The sequence below is a fragment of the Lissotriton vulgaris genome, chromosome 8 (genome assembly GCF_964263255.1).
Source record: "Lissotriton vulgaris chromosome 8, aLisVul1.2, whole genome shotgun sequence".
In the NCBI taxonomy this organism is placed as follows: Eukaryota; Metazoa; Chordata; class Amphibia; order Caudata; family Salamandridae; genus Lissotriton; species Lissotriton vulgaris.
In genome coordinates, this window is record NC_141696.1 from 250454624 (window position 1) to 250474359 (window position 19736).

The 19736-nt window shown below is 45.4% G+C and overlaps 1 protein-coding gene across 1 annotated transcript in view; it reads left to right on the forward strand.

Moving 5' to 3' along the window:
• Nucleotides 1-6809: 6809 nt before the first annotated feature.
• ATP5PF (ATP synthase peripheral stalk subunit F6) overlaps nucleotides 6810-19736 on the forward strand; it is a 29503-nt gene continuing 16576 nt past the window's right edge. The window contains exon 1 of the mRNA XM_086934035.1: nucleotides 6810-7141. The gene's annotated coding sequence lies outside the window, so the exon portion shown is untranslated. The remainder of the gene's footprint in view (nucleotides 7142-19736) is intronic.

Consider the following 19736-nt stretch of genomic DNA (forward strand, 5'->3'; position numbering starts at 1 on the left):
GGGTTGCCAGTTTGGTTAATCAATAATGTCATCATGACCTGCTTGTAAGCAACAGGAGAAGCACGGATTATGCGATTACGCACAGAAGATGTTAAAAGACCATCCAATAACTTGTCAGCAGTACTAAGGAAGATACACGTTTTCATGACTTCCTCTTTCAAACGTTGCGACGCATCGCGCAGAGTGTACCAAGGTTTTTCATCAGTAGGCCAATCAGATTCAGTCGGATATTTATGATTACAGCCGTCAGACGCAAGCTGGAGCAAAGAAATTTGACCAGCACCAGCGTAATTCCGAAAATGATCCTGAATCGTAGAATCAGAACTCAAAGAGCAAAATCGTAAGCAATCAACAGCATCGAGCATAATACCGGCAGCGCCAAGCTCATAAAGACGCACCATCCAGGTAAGCAAGGCCTCACCAGGCCGTTGTCTAAATCGTTGCAGAATGTCACTGACCTCCTGCTGAGTAAAATCTTCAATACAATCAAGAGCTATACCACCCGGATTACCAGGGGCCTGTTGTAATTTTCGTCGAAAAATCGGGTGAGCAGAAACTGCGGGAAGAGCTTCCGAGGAAGCCCGCATCTTAGATTTAACAGCACAATCAGGGCAAGCTACGTCATCCGTACGGGAAGAACGAGCACGGTCACAATCGGGAGTCGAATCAATACATGAAGCAGATTTACAATCACGTCCGGAGCGAGAAGACTCGCACTTACCACCCTCCTCTGCCGAGGAGTCAGAAGTATGAGAATCCCAGATATTACCGTCCCACTCATCGGGGTTCCAATCCATTCCAGCTTTTGCTACAACCATACGCACTTTGCGGGAAGACACACGTCCACGACGATGTTTATATTTGTATCGTGCAATACGGACCGCAGCTCTTTCGGCAATGGTCTGATATGTTTCAAGTTTATCGGCAAGCAATTTATTTTGACAACGCAACAAAGTGTGCGCATTTTGCAACTCAACACACTGTCCTTCCGAATCTTTAAACTGCTTCCGTAGTTGAACAAACCTCTCATGCAATATTCTGTATGCATTAAGAACAATCCACCCTCTGCGTCCTAAAATAGGAAGCTCATCACCCTTCACTACTGGCGCTTTCTGTAGGCACGAAACCACATCAGCAGGCTCCGCCTGCTCCAAGCATGAAGACCAATTTTCACTTAAACCAGTAGAATCAGCCCACTCACGGGCCAAAGCCTCGTAGGGCGTAGACTCCCAGCCGGGAATCTGGATCGGTAATTTAAAAACCGACGATGATTTTTTCGCAAACATAATAACACGCAAAAATTATATACACAATTATAAACAAAATTTTATACGTACAAGCCGAGCGCAAACCAACGAGATTAAAACAACACAATGCACACAGGCTTCGTAAGCAGTTCGTGACGCCAGATGTAATGGCCGGATTTTCTGTTTAGATGGGATCAGCCCCTAGGGGCCCCTGTGACCCAGCCAAAACGTACTCACCTTCCCTCCTTAGATCGTATTCACAATGGGTAGATATACAGATAAATATACAGGTTGCACCTAAGGATGGGGAATGACAATATACATATATGGATTTTCTACAATATCTTATTCACATCAGTTGGTCTCGCGGTCACCCCAACCCAGACCGTTCTACCCTAGGGCAGATCTGACACACAATCCGGTGTGTCTACACATGGGCCTGCAGAACCCAATGCTCCCTTTTCCAAACTGTTCACAATCCTGCGAAACTAAGCGCCAGTATCCTCCCTGGCGTTCTCACTTATTCAAGCCACAATCCAGTGGGTATGCACTGTTCTCCCACCCAGTGTTCTCATTAACGCCGCATATCAACGACGACCACATTCCTATGAACCATTATTAGGATAATATCTCAGCAATCTACTCAGGACACAACTAAAATAGTAACTTTGAATATGGTTCCAGATTGTATAGTGTACTCCCTGCTCTTGGCATCAAAGGTCCACTCACTCCCTATTTATTCGATCACCATCTACCTGATCGGGATTTCTCATCCGTTCACCTAAACGGCTTTCAACTAGAAGTGCGGTTTACCTAGATTGAACATGAACACCAGGTACACAATAATTCTATATGAATTAGGGTATTTATTAACAATAGACATAAATCACATTACTATGCAGTATAACATTTGCAAGAAAAAGGTAAAGATTAGAGTGCACATCCTAGATAAGTTGGGCGGGTGTCACCTGGTTAGTGGGAAGTCTGGACTCGGCAGTCATCTAGGCTCCTGTTTCGTCTCTGGGTCCTGGCTCGTCTTGCAGTCACCCTTAGCCGTCACAAGTACACGTCTGCACCGCTAGGCTCAATCTCGTCTGCTTCCCCTCAGGACCTCGGAACCTTGCTGTTTATTAGCTACCGTCTCTCTCTCTCTCTGTATCTGTGCGCTCCGCGCTACTTCTCGTTCAGTCTATCTCAGAGAGTTTCGGTCTTAAATCTTTCTCCGACTTCAAAGATGGCGACTCATCCACCATGAAAGTGAATAATGGCAGAGATGCTAACGGCTAGATGCCGCCTACGAACTAACTGACAAACTGACTAACACCTTCTCTAATATCAAAGCCCGTTCCTTCATGGAAAGTTACGGCCAGTAACCTGCCGCCCACCAAATTCTTGTACCTCCCCGTACCAAGGACACTTTCCCAGCCGGCCGGCCTGAAGTTGTGTCTTCGGAGTGGAGAAAAATACATTCCTTCGATAAGGGTCAGCCTGAACCGGTTCTCTCCAAGCGAACAACAGCTTAAAACTAAAACATTACTCTTCACCTAGAAAGCCTTCCCGAGCTACCGGGCAGAAAGCAAAATGGAGTCTGTCTCGTTTAAGGCCTACGGAGCCCATAATATGCATATCTCCATGAAAAACAGCTCAGCATGTTAGCAAATGAATGAATCATGACTAATACTTATATATCTATCCCCTAACTTAAATTCATAAGCCTTACTCTAAGGGAAATAATACGAAAATGCCTTTATATATGTAAGACAGGGTCCCTGTCTATCGGCCTAATCCCTATGCTATGGGGGTGATAGGCTGGAGTCACTCTCCATCATTCTCCTTCTCCAAAGAGCTAGCAAAAAGACAGCCATAACAGTGGGAAGAAAAATTTGTCTCCAACATTGAAGAGGAACTACGTCCGATGGACCTGAGACCGGTCACATACACTGGACAGAAGATTCCCATGTTAGGATACTGCCCCCTCCTGTTCGAGTTCAGGGGCCGTCACGCACAGTGCAAGCTATACATCGCAGAGAAGGGGCCCTCAGTACTAAGCTGGAAGGACCAGGGAGCGTTGGGGATACAGCTCAACCCAGGAGGCATTGAGAAAATCCTACTAATGGATTGGGAAGAGAAAGATGATACGGAGTCGTGGCGCAGAGCATATCCCAAAGTCTTCAACGGACAAATTGGAGAACTATCGAAGTACAAACACCTCATAAAACTTAAGGAAGGAGCGAAACCCGTCGTTCACAAGGTGAGGAACATCCCGTTCCGTTGTAGAGAAGCAGTGCAGATGGAGCTGGACAGGCTAGAAAAGGAAGGGGTGATCAGAGCCATAGAGAGTGCAGAATGGCTTTCACCACTGGTGGTGGCGCAGAAACCCAACAGTAAGGTGCGGCTGTGCGTTGACCTCAGGGAATTAAACAAGAACATAGTCATCGACAAATTCCCTCTGCCCCGCATAAATGAGATGCTGGCGAAGACTAAGAACATCAAGTGGTTTTCCACAGTGGATTTATCGTCCGCCTACCACCAAGTGAAACTGCACCCATCCTGTTGTCACCTCACGTCCTTCATCACGCCCTTCGGCTGCTACGAGTTCGTGAGAATGCCGTTTGGCCTGGCCTCAGCGGCGGCAGTATTTCAGAAGATGATGCACAGGATCCTGAGAAATGTTGAAGATGTACAGTTCTTTCAAGACGACATCTTAGTCATAGGAAGAACCAAGCAGGACCACAACGACAAACTTCACAAAGTGCTGCGCACACTACAAGACAATGGACTTACAGCGGAATGGACCAAATGCAAGTTCGGGGTGCAATCAGTTACCTACCTGGGTCACGAGGTAAGCGAAAGAGGGATTGAGCCAAAGAAGGCCAACATGGACGCCATCCTGCAGGCTCCCACCCCGAGCAAAAAGGAGGATGTTCGGTCATTCCTGGGAATGGCCGAATACTACAGCAAGTTCATTCCTCACTTCGCAACGAAAACCCATCTCCTGCGCCAACTACTGAAAGAAAAGAACAAGTTTGTATGGAGCCAGGAGGAACAGACGGAATTTGACACCCTCAAACGGGAAATGGGAGCCGCCATTCCACTAAAGGGATTTGACCCAACGGCAGCATCTATCCTAACAACAGATGCCAGTGACCGGGGTTTGGGAGCGGTACTGATGCAGCAATCCGAAAATGGAGACACGTCAACAGTCAGCTTTGCCTCAAGATCTCTAGCGCCAAATGAAGAAAAGTTCAGCGTAATTGAAAAAGAAATGCTGGCTGTAGTATGGGCCATGGAAAGATTCAGGCAGTACTTGTGGGGTGCAAAACTCCTGGTAAGGACTGACCACAAACCTTTGGTCAAAGTGCTGACCTCCAGTGGTCATGCTCATGCGACACCCAGAATTGCGAAAATGACACTCAGACTACTGGACTATGTGTATGAAGTAGAGCACATCCCAGGGCCGCAAAACAAAGTGGCGGACTTTCTCAGTAGAGCGGCAGCCATGGAAGCGGCGGAGGACCAGGAGAAACATAAGTGGGAAGGAGTCGTGGTGGCCACCATCCAAGAGACAGAGAAGGTAATCAGTGCCCAGGAATGGGAAGAAGCCTATAAAGAGGACAATGACTTGGAGGCCATCAAGGGGTACGTAGTCCACGGGTGGCCGGAAAAAAGACGCCTCAAGGACGAGCTCAGGAGATATTGGGAAGTAAGAGAGGAACTGTCATTAGCAGAGAACCCAACGTTCCTATTGCGAGGCAACAAAGTGATCCCGCCGCGCGGCATACTGAATCATTTGATGTCCTTACTGCATGAAGGGCACCAGGGCATCACAAAGACCAAAGCCCTTGCTAGACAAGCGTACTGGTGGCCGGCCATCGATGCTCAGATAGAAAGATATGTAAGGCAGTGTGAATCATGTGCCAAGGCGGACAAGTCGCAGAGCATGTTAAGACCACAGTTGGGTCGGTTCCCAATCCCGGATGGCCCGTGGGAAATGTTATCAGTGGACATTATGGGCCCCATCCTCAACAAAGCAGGAACGCTGAAGTATGCCATGGTTCTCATCGATAGATTTTCCAAGTGGCCGGAGGTGGAAGTGACGGAGACCGTGGACACGGAAGCAGTGGTGAACTTCTTAAGCTCCACGTTCGTCAGAGAAGGAATTCCAAAGATGGTCACGTGCGACAATGGGCCGCAATTCACATCCGCCAAATGGACTGCCTTCACCGCCAGGAATGGGATAGAAGTCAAACATACGCCCGTCTACCACCCTGCAGGAAACGGCCAAGTGGAGCGTTTCAATCTAGTGATCATGGGCACCATCCAAGCGGCGATCAATGATGGATTGGACTGGGAGAAGGAGTTGGAGAAGATGATTTGGGCCTATCGGATCACCCCGGGGAGCACGGGATACAGCCCAATTAAAGTTTTAAGAGGAAGAGAAGCCTTCACAAGAGACAACTTAGCGTGGAGGAAACTTGTGGTGCAAAGCAAATGGTCACCGGCGGTGGTCAGAAGGAACTTGGAAAGAGCTCAAGAAACATATACGACGCACTTCAACAAGAAACGCAACGTGCAAGGTGCTGAGCTGGAGAAAGGCGACTGGGTATGGGTGAAGCTAGCTATCCTCAAGAAAAAGGGAGAGAGCACGTTCTCACCGCCTTTGCAAGTATTGGAACCTTACGCACGTTCTGCCCTACTCAGTGATGGGAAAGTGTGGTCACTGGACAGAATGGCAAAATGCAGCAAGATCATCAAGTGGGGCAGTGAACAAGAGGAAGGTGCAGAGTATGTAGAAGAAGGCGAAGAAGCAAGTGGAGGAAGGCAAAAGGAGAAAGTCAGTGAAGGTGTGCAGCAAGTGGAAGACAGTGAAGAGGAAGGAAGTGCGAACGAGGGAACGAGGAGCTGGTGCAAGGAAGAGAGCAGTGAGGAAATGGTAGAAAGAGAAGGAGAAGGCAATGGAGGAAGACAGGACAGGGTTCCCGGCGCTCCGGCAAATTAAAGAGAACTTTAATTACTTATATAGCGTGTCAGCGGAGTTATTTCAATTACTACAGCTACTCACCAGAAAAGCGATTCAACACCCACCAGGGGTAACAAGTGCTATATGAATGCAAATCTTTCTTCCCCTTTTATCCCTCCGCTATCCTTCTCACTCCAAGTAACTGACTGCCACTGAAGTAATTTTATATTTCACCATATTAATTCACCACTAATCCTTTGTAGGCTTCCCGAATAGCGTGCGTCAACAAGCGCTATATAAATACAAACCTTTGTCCTCCTCTATGCTATCATTCCAAATCCAAATAACTGACTAACCTATCCACCACTTAAAATGTACTTGCATGTTTCACTATACTAATTCAACACTAATCCTCTATGGGTCCTGGAGTAGCATGCTACTTGCCGAAAAAGCGCTTCGACGCCTCGTCAGGGGTAGTAAGTGCTATATAAATGCAATTATAATACAATACTTTCACACAGCGGTCAGAGATTTAATGGAACTGAACCCACTCTTTGTTCGCTTTTTGTCTCGGCAAGAAAAGACGGACGTCCTCATCCAATGTGGCCGTCAACGTCTACGTCCTGTTAGGAACTTAATAGCCGTTCTAGTCTTCCTTCGACCTTATTTTGTCCACCCCGAGAACCTTCCTCTAAGTTTACAACGATCCAAGAGCGTGCCCTTTTTCATAACTGAGTTCTATTATTATTTTTTTCTCGAAACGGAGAGCTTTTGATACGGCTCATTTCTCTGGGCGAACACGACCGGCTAAAAACAAGTATCAGCCGCTCACGCTTAGAAGCGGTGCGCATGCGTGATTTCCCATCCTGCCCCTCGCGGTGTCTCTCCCTAGGCTGCCATCTCTGCTGGTTCCCGGAGGTTACAGTCTCGCAAGGTGAGCGAGCGAGCTTTAAGTGACGGGGATTTTCGGGATAGGGCTCGTGGCTCGCAGGCAGAGCGGCGCGAGACAGCGGTTGTAGTCAGGACCACGCGCGCCTTTGTACAGTTTATTCCTTTTAAAAGACTGTGCGCTGTCGTGCCCGTGGCAAGGTCAGATAGGTTCTGTGGTATCCGCTGGTCGCCGTGTAATTTTTAGCAGAAAGTCTTTCGTTTCAATTATCACTGCCCTTCAATTTATGCTGGGCTGCTTTAGGCAAAGCTATTTTTCTAGGTAGAATTTGCAAAGTACTTTGAGCAGAAAGTATTGCAGATTCGGTCCGCTTCATAGAAATGGAAGGGGTGCGCAACTCGGGCTTACCTGCAGCAGTTAGTTTGTTCCATCGCCGGCCGTTTTGAAGATTATTGGTGATGGTCTTAGGCCAGCATCAGAATTACCTTAGTGGCAGGGTCAGACCTTTTGTTCCAGCTAGGATAGAGTCAGAGGGTATTATGACAAGGTCTGACTGAGTTCGACAAGCGCACTGCAGACTTCAGAGCTTCTTATTATGGGTGGTAGAAGGTCAGTAAACAGCTAAATGGACGGACCCAATGTAGGAATCTAGATGTACAAACGTCATGCACAGGAATGGAAAAAAAAATCGGTTTTTAAGAAGAACCTTCAAACACAAACCTAGTTGATGGCATGTTTCATCATTGGGTTCCCATCTGTGCTGCCGAATGCAACCCAGCTGTGCTGCGAATCCTGAATTACAGTGGAGTGGGTTGGTTTTTTGTGTACTTTTTTTTAAAATAAAATGGTAGAAGAAGGTGACGAAGGTGACACTTTTTTGAGCTGTGGTGGAGAAGGCGAGCTCAGCTTGGAGAAGCTCGAAGGATGAGAAAGGCAGAGAGGGGATGCAAAATCAGAATTGCTGTCTAGATCCATATCTAGTATAGTTTCTGAAGTATTGGTGCTATCGGAAGTTGCAGAACAGTAGTTGAGAAGGATATCGTATAGTGCAACCGTCTTTAAACTTTTTTTGCTTTGAGCCAGCCACCAACCCCCCTCAAGCAGAATTTTTTTTAAGTCCGCCCCCACCAAAACTTTATTGTAAGAATTGGTGGAGTGGCAGGGCGGCGCATATGAGATAATGTCATGGGTGCTTTTTTCTGTAGCTTATGATCTACACAAAAGGTACATTTCCATATTTACTTAACCTATAAATTTATATTCACTTTTCAATGTGCAATAGGTTTTCGCCATTAACAGTGTTATAATATATTCTGAAAACGTTGCATTGTAAAACTTTCTACAGCTGTAAATCTGCAGTTCCTTGTTTCATCAGGACACCCTTTTACCTTTTTCAGGTTTTGCCTGAGGTAGCGAACTTGTACCAATATTTTGTCTTTAAAAAACACCTCTTAGAAGGGGCTTTTAGCCCAACCATTACTTAGTATTGATTGGTTTCTTTGTTAATCTAATTCCCTTGCTTCTCATTGGTCAGCATGTCTTCCACTTCCTTCTTCGTGTGTTTGCCCCTTCAGATGAAGCGTGGCCCAAGTACTAATTAATTGCATGATCAGTGTCCTCCGCTGCTCACGTGCTTCCAGAGGTACTCCTTGTTTTTTTTAGTGGCACCACTCTGTAAAAATTTGCGATGCAGGGCGTGCTAGAAAATTGGCTTTATTTATTAAATTGTTTACTTACCTCCAATTATCCATATTCCGGTTTTTAGCACCCCCGCCCCGCCTTTCTGCCCCACCGGCACTTCCTCCACGGGCTGTGGCTCTGTGTGGGTGTAAATGCAATAGGTCCTGCATTTGCGAGCGATTACGCTATTGGCATTGTAAATGACAATGCCATTTATTTATGATTTAAAAAAAAATAATAATGAGCAATGCCAATAGCTCTCCCTTTAATAATGCCGAGACCATTGCATTGTAAATGCTTGTTTCACAAATAATACTATTTCAAGTAAGAGTTGCATTTATAGTGATTTTAATGAAGGTGCTTAATTTGTTTAAAAAAATAAATACATTATAAAATAAAACAAATAGTGTGCTGCATGGCTAAATACGTATAAGGTTCCAAAGTCGAGACCTTGTAGCTTCCCAGGGAGGGTAAGCTCTAAGTGTGAAAGGTTCATAGTTTTGAGTGGATTTTTTTGTAAGAGTGCCCGATAATTTACTCGGGGTAGGGTTTGGGCTGATGCCATCAATTGTACTCCCAGGTACGGTATGGAATGTTTGGCTCAATTAATAGGAACCGTCTCTCTTTAATGTTTCTTGCTAATCCAGTGGGACAGATTTAAAATTCGGGACATCTGTTATTTAAAAAAGAATCCAGATACTTCTCCAAACCTCTTGATTGCTGTAAACGGTGGTGGGAGAGATGTAATGCTCTTCACCCGTAAACTGTTTTTTCTTCATTATCACATGAGGGCACCGTCAAATACGTGAGTTCAGCATGTGTGATGTACAAAAAAACTTTTGTTTAACCCCTTCCATGCTCATGACGAGCTCAGCTCGTCATGATGTACGGTTGAGCTATGCTGATGACGAGCTGAGCTCGTCATCCAAAATGATAATCAAAAAAAGTCAGCATGGGAGGGGAAAACACCTAGCAGCCAAGGTGTTAATAGACTAAATATTTTCTCTAAGATCAATATGAATCTAGCCCACATGTAGGGTATCCATGACTCCTGACTTGTCTTTTAGTTTACTAATAGTATTGTCATCAGGGAAGGAGCAGACATGTTTCTCAGCTCATGTATAAATACACTCTATTAATAAATGCGCTCGGTGCAGTGATGTAATCTGATATGCTAAGATGAAATGCTTCCTTCCATTAAAGAAATACACTTTTTGAATTCAACACAAAGCGTCACACAGATGAGCCTGGCATGTGTCATCCCAGTCCAAGCGATTGGCGTGGCGGGTTTGTGATCCAGCGAGCTTCGGAGGCAGCTGATGTGTTATGATTCTTTGCCGCAGCTTAGAGTATGGGAGAAACATTTGTCAAGACGGACCACATGCCAAGTGCAGTCTGACACTGCTACACAATCCTGGGCAAAGCACAGATGCAACACACGCAAGGGATGGCAAGAGCAATGTGGATCCAAACCCCAATATTTTGATCAGCCCAAAATTGACCTCTGTCAGCTCAGCTCCTGCACCCTTGATCTTGCGACAAGTCTCCACCCTTCTAGATAATAGGCCTCACAAATCAACTTAGCAGAGTACTCACATAGTGACTGGAACCACTCAATAATTGAGTTCTAGATCATGGAAAAAGTTAAAAGATTTTCAGCCAGATTCATCATCGTCCCGTTTTGCGAGTCCTTAATAGCGATTATTAAGGAATCGCTATTAAGGACTTGCAAAACGGGATTCATGTAGGAATCGCTAAATAAATTGCGATTCCTACAGCTTCCTTATTTGCGATTAGCAATTTGCTAATCGCAAATAAGGATGCGATTTCAAGGGTGCCAGGGGTGTCCAAAGGACACCCTGTAGCAACCCCGAAATGTAATCTACATTGGTGTTGCGCACACACATTGTCAAAGGATGTGTGTGTGTAACATGCAACTTGGAAAAATGCATTTAAAAGCATTTTTCTAAGTTTTCGCTATTTACCACGAGGTTTGACCTCGCGGTAAATAGCGGCCCGAAATTGCGATTTCGTAATTTAAAAATTGTTAATGAATTGCATTTAAGGAATTTCAACTAGAGATTCCTTAAATGCAATTTAGCGAATTTGCAATTACCGATTTTTGCATTTGGGATGATGAATCCCAAATGCAAAAACTGCACTCGCAAAGGGCCAGATTCTGGCCCTTTGCGAGACCATTTTTCGTTGATGAATCTAGCTGTTTATTTCAAAATGAACAATACAGAGAAATGCAAAATATATTCCACAAACGCTCAGATACGAGTACCCAGTCAGACATCAGAATTATTCTAAGTCCCAATAAGCAACCTCAGTCATAAAGATAGCATCTATAGGAGAAAAGTAAAGACTGTCTACTCTACATGGACAGAGTGCTGTAAGGAAAATCTGAAAAGTGTCTAAATAAATGGACAGATTCCCCAGAGGAACAGGGAAGTCCTCTGCCTCTCTCCCAAAGCCAAGGGGGTTTATACACATTTTAAGAATAGTTAAAGCTAAAACTGCAAATTCAGCATGGCATGATAACACATTCAGCAAATCAGAACCTAGATTGTTATAACAAAAATATAACTATCCCATTTTTGAAGGAAAACTCAATTAGCTTCCTCAGCAATAGCGCAGCCTGGAGATGTACAGCACAATCTGAAACACTTTCAAGCTAAGACTCGTACACTAATGTATTCTAGCAAGCTACGTCCGAACTTCCAGCGTAATGTTCAGAAGGATACATACAGTACTCGGTTTTATTCACAATACAGGCTCTCTAAGGAGAACCACCAATTGCACTACAGTGTCTGTGCTCTGCGAAGACTTTAGGGGAGAGAAGACCTGCATTGATTGGGAGGGGTAATGAGCAGGAGAACGATGAACAGAACATCAAAACAGCATCCATATTAATAAAATGATGTCTGCAAAAATGGGGCACAACTAAACTACATTAATAAACACACTTCTTAGTGCCTACTAAAACTCATTTCAAGAGCAGCATTAATAATTAAGCATTTACAACTATACTCATAAAAATCTTTAGTGTTCAAAAGTAATTTATCACCCAAGATTGTACATTTAGAAAAAGCTACCACCGCAGTGTGCATGCGTCTCAGGCTGTATATCCTGTCCTGTAATTAGCCAATGAGTTGCACAGTATCATTGATCGAAAACATAAGTGTGAACTGCAGTCTGATTCGCTTATTGTAACTCGGGCTCTGCATCTGAGCCTGTGCTACATTCAGCCAATCAGAACCAGTGGTGCTTGAACAATTTTCATAGTGACTAGGTCTTGCCATCAAAGTTACATCACTGAAGTCGTAGGAATTATGAAAAATCAAAGCCGCACATAAAGAACAGGTATAACACACATGGGCCACACCCATGCAGCATGAGAGCGGAAATGGTGTGGTATGTAGTCGGTGGTGCATTTTGGAGCACACTGTCACACATATTAGTAAAGCAGGATGTTGTACTGCACTGTTATTTACAGACCGCACAATTTGCGTTGAAATGGCCGCACAATTTGCATTGAAATGGCCACACAATTGCTTGTGATATACAGTTTTACTGATATAGTGTGCAAAAGATAATCTGTGGATATTGTGTTTCCAAAAATTTTTATCATTTGCACAACCAAGTAAAGTGTTCTGATATGGTTTTATCCCCGTACAATCATTGTTTTAATCACACTTCAAAACTCCAAAAATGTGCTTTTCTAATTGCTGATATATTTAGAAATATTTGTACAGTTCACTAGACGGTATTTAAATGTGTGTTAGAAAAAAATGACGCGCTACAGCCTTTCCTTTCAAACTGCCTGTATCGCAGCACGATTGTCAGACTGCTCACTTTACAGAACCCTCTAACTTTTCAGAGAAAGAAAAGCAAATACCAGTCTCCATGATAAAATAGGCCGCAATTTGTAAGAAGACATAACCTGACATTTGACCTATGTCCTTGAATGCATAGGAAATGCGCCAAGATAATATCCTTTAAAGGCATCTTTATTGCTCCTGCACTTTTTGAATGAGAAGAACACCTATTCTTTGCCAGCCCAAACTCTCTAGCCAGACAGGGCAAGTAAACCTTAAAAATAGATTTCCTGGTTATAAAAAAGTGTGTGTGAATAGAATTTCTGAGGCCCATTTGTACCTCTCTATGGGAAAAGAGAACCAGCCTTGGAGTGTTTGTACCTGCAGATGACCCATCTACAATGCTTAGGGCCAAAGCTTTTGAGTCTCTTCTAGACAAGGCCCTTGCACACTCAGGCATGTTCTGCTTGCCATTTACTAGTAGCAGGGCATTTTTCTTAGTTATTTTTCACGTTGTCACCTACGTGTAGGATCCGTTTGGTGGTGTTGCTACAACTCCTAACCAGGATAAACCTAGATTGATAGGGTCGACTTGTGCAGACATAAAAGGAAATAGCCCAGAGGCCAGAACCCCCTGTGAACAGCTTGATATCCACATTGAGGAGTGACATCGGCCTATACAATGAGCAGAGGGAACGGTTCTTTAACATTGATACCTGTAACAAAGATTTTGTGATTTCCACTGAATCTACAAATGAGTTGAACTATTGGGTCAGGAGTCGGGCCAGATTGAGGGAAAATGTTTATCAGAAGAGTGGCGTACAGTTACCCAGTCCAGGGGATATTTTAACTGGAAACCTGACGGTTGCTGAAATCGCCTCTTCTCTTTTGATAGGGAGTTTTGTGACCTTTACGTGTTTGAGAAAGTTTTGTAGTTTATTTCTAAGCAAAGTATTTCCTGATTACATGCAATGATACTTTTCCTGCTGCAGGAAGAGTTTCAAAAAAGTCCCTGTGCTCTGGTGAGATAACTGCGGCATTAGTTATGTTAACCTCCTTCCGGTTCCTCATTGCTATCAACCTCTCCTTAACTATTTTAACTCTGAGTTTACATGTAAGCTTCTTGGTTCATTTATTCTCATTTATATAATACTGTGTCGGGTTCAGAGTAATGCTTAATGGGTCAGATGTACAACCCTGTTCTGAATGCCCAAACGGGTTTGCAACCCGTTTGCGCATGCAAAATGTGAAAGGGCTATTAATTTGCGACACGCCATTTAGGATTTGCGAGTCGCTATTAGGAAAGGGCGTTCCCATCCTAATAGCGACCGCAACCCCATATATGAATGTTTTACAACCGCAATTGCGGTTGCAAAACACTCTCAAATTACCACCCTCTTCAAGAAGGTGGTAATGCAGTCGCAATTTGGAAGGGGTCCCCAGGAAACCCCTTCCACTTTGTGACTTCTCAAAAAATATTTGTAAGGGCAGGCGGTGGTCCCAGGGACCACTACCTGACCTTAAAAAATGAAGCAAAGCGTTTAATTTTTTATTTTTTTAAATTCGCCCTGTTTTCCATTAAGGAAAACGGGCTGTATTAAAAAAAAAAAAAACTGCTTTATTTAAAAGCAGTCCCAGACATGGTGGTCTCCTGATCCCAGCAGGCCACCATCCCTGGGAGTGCCTGTCATTCCCAATGGGCTCGCAAATTACGAGAGGCTCATTATTATTCATGAGCCTCGCAATTTGCGACCCCATTGGGGATCTCAAACAGTGTCTGAGACACTGTTGTACATTGTATTTAGTGCCTCGCAATTTGCGACTCGAAATTTGTTGCAAATTACGAGGCGCTAAATCCAATGGTCGTACATGTGGCCCAATATGCACCGTCCATGACCAGCATTTTGAGTTCTGGTCTGCTTAGTTTAAGCATACAACAAACCTTGGGGGAAGTGGCAGTCCCTTTGTCTATGGTTTCTAATTCTCTTACCTTAGTTTCAAGGTCTCTTTTCTTTTTCTTTTTTCTTTATTCGCACCGACTGATATTACTAGTATGGCTTCTCTAGGACCGCCTTTAAAGATTTCCCAAAGTGTGCTAAACCTAATATTTCTCCTACTACTTATGGTCAGGTATTTTTCTCTCTTATTATGTTCTTGTTGGATAAGGACTTCTCTCAGTCGCCAGTGAGTTATCGTGCCTAGACCACTAGGGAAGCGTAATTCTCGGACCACTAGAGAGACGCAGAGCAACGGGCATGCAAATATTGTCTGACAGCACCATTGTTCCCATCTCTGAGTCATGATTTCACTAGCATTTGTGGGTGGGGATCTTAAATAGTTTAGTCTCAGTAAGGTGTGATATAAGACGGACAAAAGTGTGTAGTCATTGGGGGTTGTGCCTTCCATGTGTCTCAAGCCCACTCCATTTATTTTCCTGTCCTTAATACCTCGGGTTAAAGGGAAATCTAGTGACAGGGCGAAATGCACAACGTTTCTGCAGGATAACGAGGGACAAATCCTGATGTACTGTCAGCCTTTGTCCTTCAAAGATTATAGTTCCAGTTCCAGTTTCTCTGGCAGCCTTAATGATTTTTTCTTTTAGCTTGAAGTCCTGAGCCTGTTTGAGCATGTCTACGGGTGTGCTTCCTTTTGGATGTGGAGTTGCAAAATCTTGAGAATCTCTGGTAACATCCTGCCCCTGTAGTTTTGGAGTATTTACTTGAATAGTCGTATCACAGAGCATTCGATATTGTTCACTTATGCCTCTGATGTCGTCACTCTGATTTTTACATTTAGCCTTTTTGAACGATTCTCCAAATCCTTTATACGTCCCTGGAGGTCTCTATTTATATCCCTAACCATCAGCAGTTTTTGGCGTATTGACTCTTCCCCTCTTGCGTCACTTGAGGCTTCCTGTGAGGAAATCCTGATACCGAGGTATGTGAGGTCTATTGTCAGTTCACTGCATAGAGAGGAAGTATCACCTTTCAGGCTGCAGAATAACTCTTCCATAAACACAGTGATGACAAGTGTGATTTTCTGAGAGCTGTTTTCTGTCTGGTACGGGTGAGGTGTCCCCGGGTGTGAGGGATCACTTTTACTGGTTGTCAATCTTTTCAACATGTCCCTGATGTGGTCTCTTTTTTTTTTGTATTTCCTGGATGCCGTTGTTGCACAGTACAAGTGCCTTCAATTCCTACAGCAGAGTGCACAGTATCATTGATGCCGGCCCAGTCTGCATCTGAGGAGGGTCTTGTCTCTCCAGGCTGGTATACTTAATTCTTTGTCAGAGTACAACCGAATTGCTAGTTGTTTGTAACCACATTTGGCCACTATGCTGTTAAGTTCACCTCAGGTCAGACACGGCTAATAGTCTGCAAACTAGAGTGCTTTCAAAATCTCCTAAATGTTCAGTTAGGGTCAAAACAAAGGCCTAGGGAGGGGGTGCTCACTTTGTGAATCGTGCTCTTTCCCCTCGGGTCTTCCCTCCTTGTGGGTATCACCTAGGCCCTAGGTGAGTGAGGGGAGGGGAGTGAGGGGAGGGGAGGGGAGGGGAGGGGAGTGGAGTGAGGGGAGGGGAGGGGAGGGGAGTGGAGTGGAGTGAGGGGAGGGGAGTGGAGTGGAGTGAGGGGAGGGGAGGGGAGTGGAGTGGAGTGAGGGGAGTGGAGTGGAGTGGAGTGAGGGGAGGGGAGGGGAGGGGAGTGGAGTGGAGTGAGGGGAGTGGAGTGAGGGGAGTGGAGTGAGGGGAGTGGAGTGAGGGGAGTGGAGTGAGGGGAGTGGAGTGAGGGGAGTGGAGTGAGGGGAAGGGGAGTGAGGGGAAGGGGAGTGAGGGAGTGAGTGAGTGAGGGGAAGGGGAGTGAGGGAGTGAGTGAGTGAGGGAAGGGGAGTGAGGGAGTGAGTGAGGGAAGGGAAGTGAGGGAAGGGGAGGGAGGGAAGGGGAGGGGGAGGGAGAGGGGAGGGAGGGGGAGGGGGAGGGAGGGAAGGGGAGGGAGAGGGGAGGGGGGTAGGGGAGAGAGGGAAGGGGAGGGAGTGAGGGTGAGGGAAGGGGAGGGAGTGAGGGTGAGGGAAGGGGAGTGAGGGAAGGGGAGTGAGGGAGAGGGAAAAGAGTGAGGGTGAGGGAAGGGGAGTGAGGGAAGGGGAGTGAGGGAGAGGGAAAAGAGTGAGGGTGAGGGAAGGGGAGTGAGGGAGAGGGAAGGGAGTGTGGGTGAGGGAAGGGGAGTGAGGAAGGGAGAGGGGGAATGGGGGTAGGGGAGTGAGGGGGAGGGAGAAGGAAGGAGAGGAGTGAGAAGGAAGGAGAGGGAGAGGGAGTGAGACAGTCAGAATGAGGGGGAGAGAGGGAGTGAGACAGTCAGAGTGAGTGAGACAGAGACAGAGAGAGGGAGGGAGACAGACATAGAGAGGGAGAGAGAGAGAGGTGTGTATGCCAGGTATGGTAGCTCAGTGGACGAAGGCGTCTGCTGCAGAGACCTGTGTTCAACCTCATGGTCAGTTTTTTTTGTTGCTCTAGACCCGCCCCCCACTGACCCCGCCCCCACCGGTGCGGCCCTCGGATACAAACCACACTGTAAATTTGGCCCCGAGAGAAAGTTTGTGAGTACCCATGACCTAGGGAGTGAGGGGTGAACCCAAACCAAACGCCAACAGGCTGTTGGGTGCAGCACCATCTGCCCTAAGGCCTGCCCACCATTGCAGACCCACCCTTGGACCGGCCCGCCTCACTTTGGACATGAGTCCACATTTTCCCATGAGTGTTTCCCAAAATCCCACCCCAGCTGTCTAAGAACCTGCATTGTCTCTGGTGGCTACAACCGTCAAGTTGTAGGTGATATATTGAAAGTGCTGTGTGCGCGGAGCATGCTAGTCAAAGTTTCTTCTGATGAAACTCTGTGTCTGTTCACCCGTCTCACTCCACTGGTTCGACTTGGGCTTCAAAGCCACCTAGCTGAGAAGAAAAGTGGGTGGTCTCGCTGTGAGTGCTTGCTTTGAAGGGGCGGGATTGGATGTTGGAGGACTGAGAACGTCCTGCATTTCTGCCATCTTCTCTCTGCTCCTTATATAGTATTGGTTAATTTCAAACCTGTAATAGGAGCCTTACACTTGAGGAAATAATGAATATAAGCAGATTTTTTTGTTTGTTTGCAAGTTAGTGTTTATTGTTCATACTGATGCCTAATAAACGTGTGTCAGTTGCTCTTCATGGCGGTGAGACAACTAGTCACCCCGTCTTCAGAGCTGGCTTTAATCTTTACTCCACAGCCTTGCACTCAGGAGTTTACAGATAAGTTTTGCAGCCGCTTTCTTGTATGTGTACATTTTGCCGCGACTCAGCAGAGATTGCAATTGAATTTATGAGATAACTGGGTTAGGCGCACTTCTCTAACCACAGTAGAATTTCCCCCTTCCCTTCCTGCAAGACTGCGTTATGCAGTAGTATTGGTTTAGAGGGTCCAGTACTTTTCTCACCGAACCTTGCTTAAAAAAACTTTGAAAGTGATTGTAAGGCTTGCTGGTGCTTGCTTTTTGCTATATTGCAGCAAAAAGTACAGTAGGTCCTTTTTATTTAACAGAAAAAAGTAGTTATTTCTAAGGGCTAGTTGATTACTTACGTTATAGGATGCGAGAATGACGGCAGTGGTTAACAAGACAGAACAGTCAGCACATCTGTTGTAGTTTGCACAAGAGTATTCCAAAATGTATTTAAGTGTGCTCAATGTCGACACTGTGCCACTTCCTCAATACACATCAAATTAAACAAATGCGATGACCGAGCATAACACCAATAGTAACTACTGACTAAAAAAAGTCAGTAATGTATTTAATTACAGAAGTGCAACATAGAAAGAACCAATCCATACGACAAGAGCATCAAGAAGCTAAATAATATCTCGCAGTGTTGACTGTATTTGCAGTATGTAGACAGCCGACACGTGTTTCGTCGTAGTATGACTTTCTCAAGGCTTAACCCCTCCCCTGCTGATGACGGAGCCGTTCCGTCATGGCCCAGCCGCCGCGCCTGCGCGGCGCTGATTTCGCGCCTGCGCGGGCGTTCTAATGAGCGGGGCGGGTCATGACGGAACCGCTCCGTCACCAGCATGCGGCGGCCGCCCCGCCCCTTTAGCGCTGCGGCGGAATAGCCGCCGCAGCGAAGGGGTTAAAAAGTTGTATCAGAATATCATGGAGTCAAACAATGTAAAGTTCCCGAACTATGTTCACCAAGAAACATCCGAATAAATGTGTGTCCGTATGCACAGAAGCCTCCACAAAGTGTCGGTGAACTGATAGTTCACAAGACCGCCCTTATCTTATAAAGGGTACCACAGAAGTCTTAATAGGATCTGTATTGGTCCGTGGACTCCCCCGACCTATGTGGAGTCTTTACGCTGGCAAGTGAGCGAAGAAGTCCCTGTTTTGATAGACGGTTAAGGGACCCGTGTGTAAGGCTCCCGTATTAATTCTCCATCTCGTCCCAACATCAGCAGAATACGCAGTCCGTATCCCGTGGTGAACAGCAAGAACAGCCCTGCACGGTTGGCAATATTTCTGTAATATTTTTCCACACCTAGTCAGTGCGTGAAAAAACAGTGTGAAGAACAAGGCAATCTGGTGGACTACTGCAACGGAAGCAACTCTCCATGAAGAATGCTGGTGCAAGTGGTAGAAAACTGCCAAATGGGAAGGAATATTTACATTTGAAATCAATTAGCAATCTAAAACGTCTGTCGCATAGTTTGCCATTATGCATTGTACACAAAGTAGATTAGGGCATGGAGATTAGAGAATTAAAAAGTAGTGCTTGGCACAATAGAACATCAGTTTTTCAGACCTTTATTTTGCGTACAATGCTCCATGTCTGTGAGGCAGTGCATAAACTGCTGACCATTCTTGAGATTATCAGGTATTTCAGCATCTAACTTCACACATCTGTTATCCAATGTGGTGAGTGTTGAGAATTATATTCTACTTACATTTCAATAGTTAATTATCCAAGGATCTCTGCGTTCTTAGACTGAGGTGAAAACGTTGAAAGAAGCTAGCAGTCAGGGCTTTCAAACGCCAATTTAAATTGCAGCATCAATTAACTTTTTCTACAAGTGAGGCAACTTTTTAGCAAAATGAACTCGCTTCCAGTCTTGACTTAT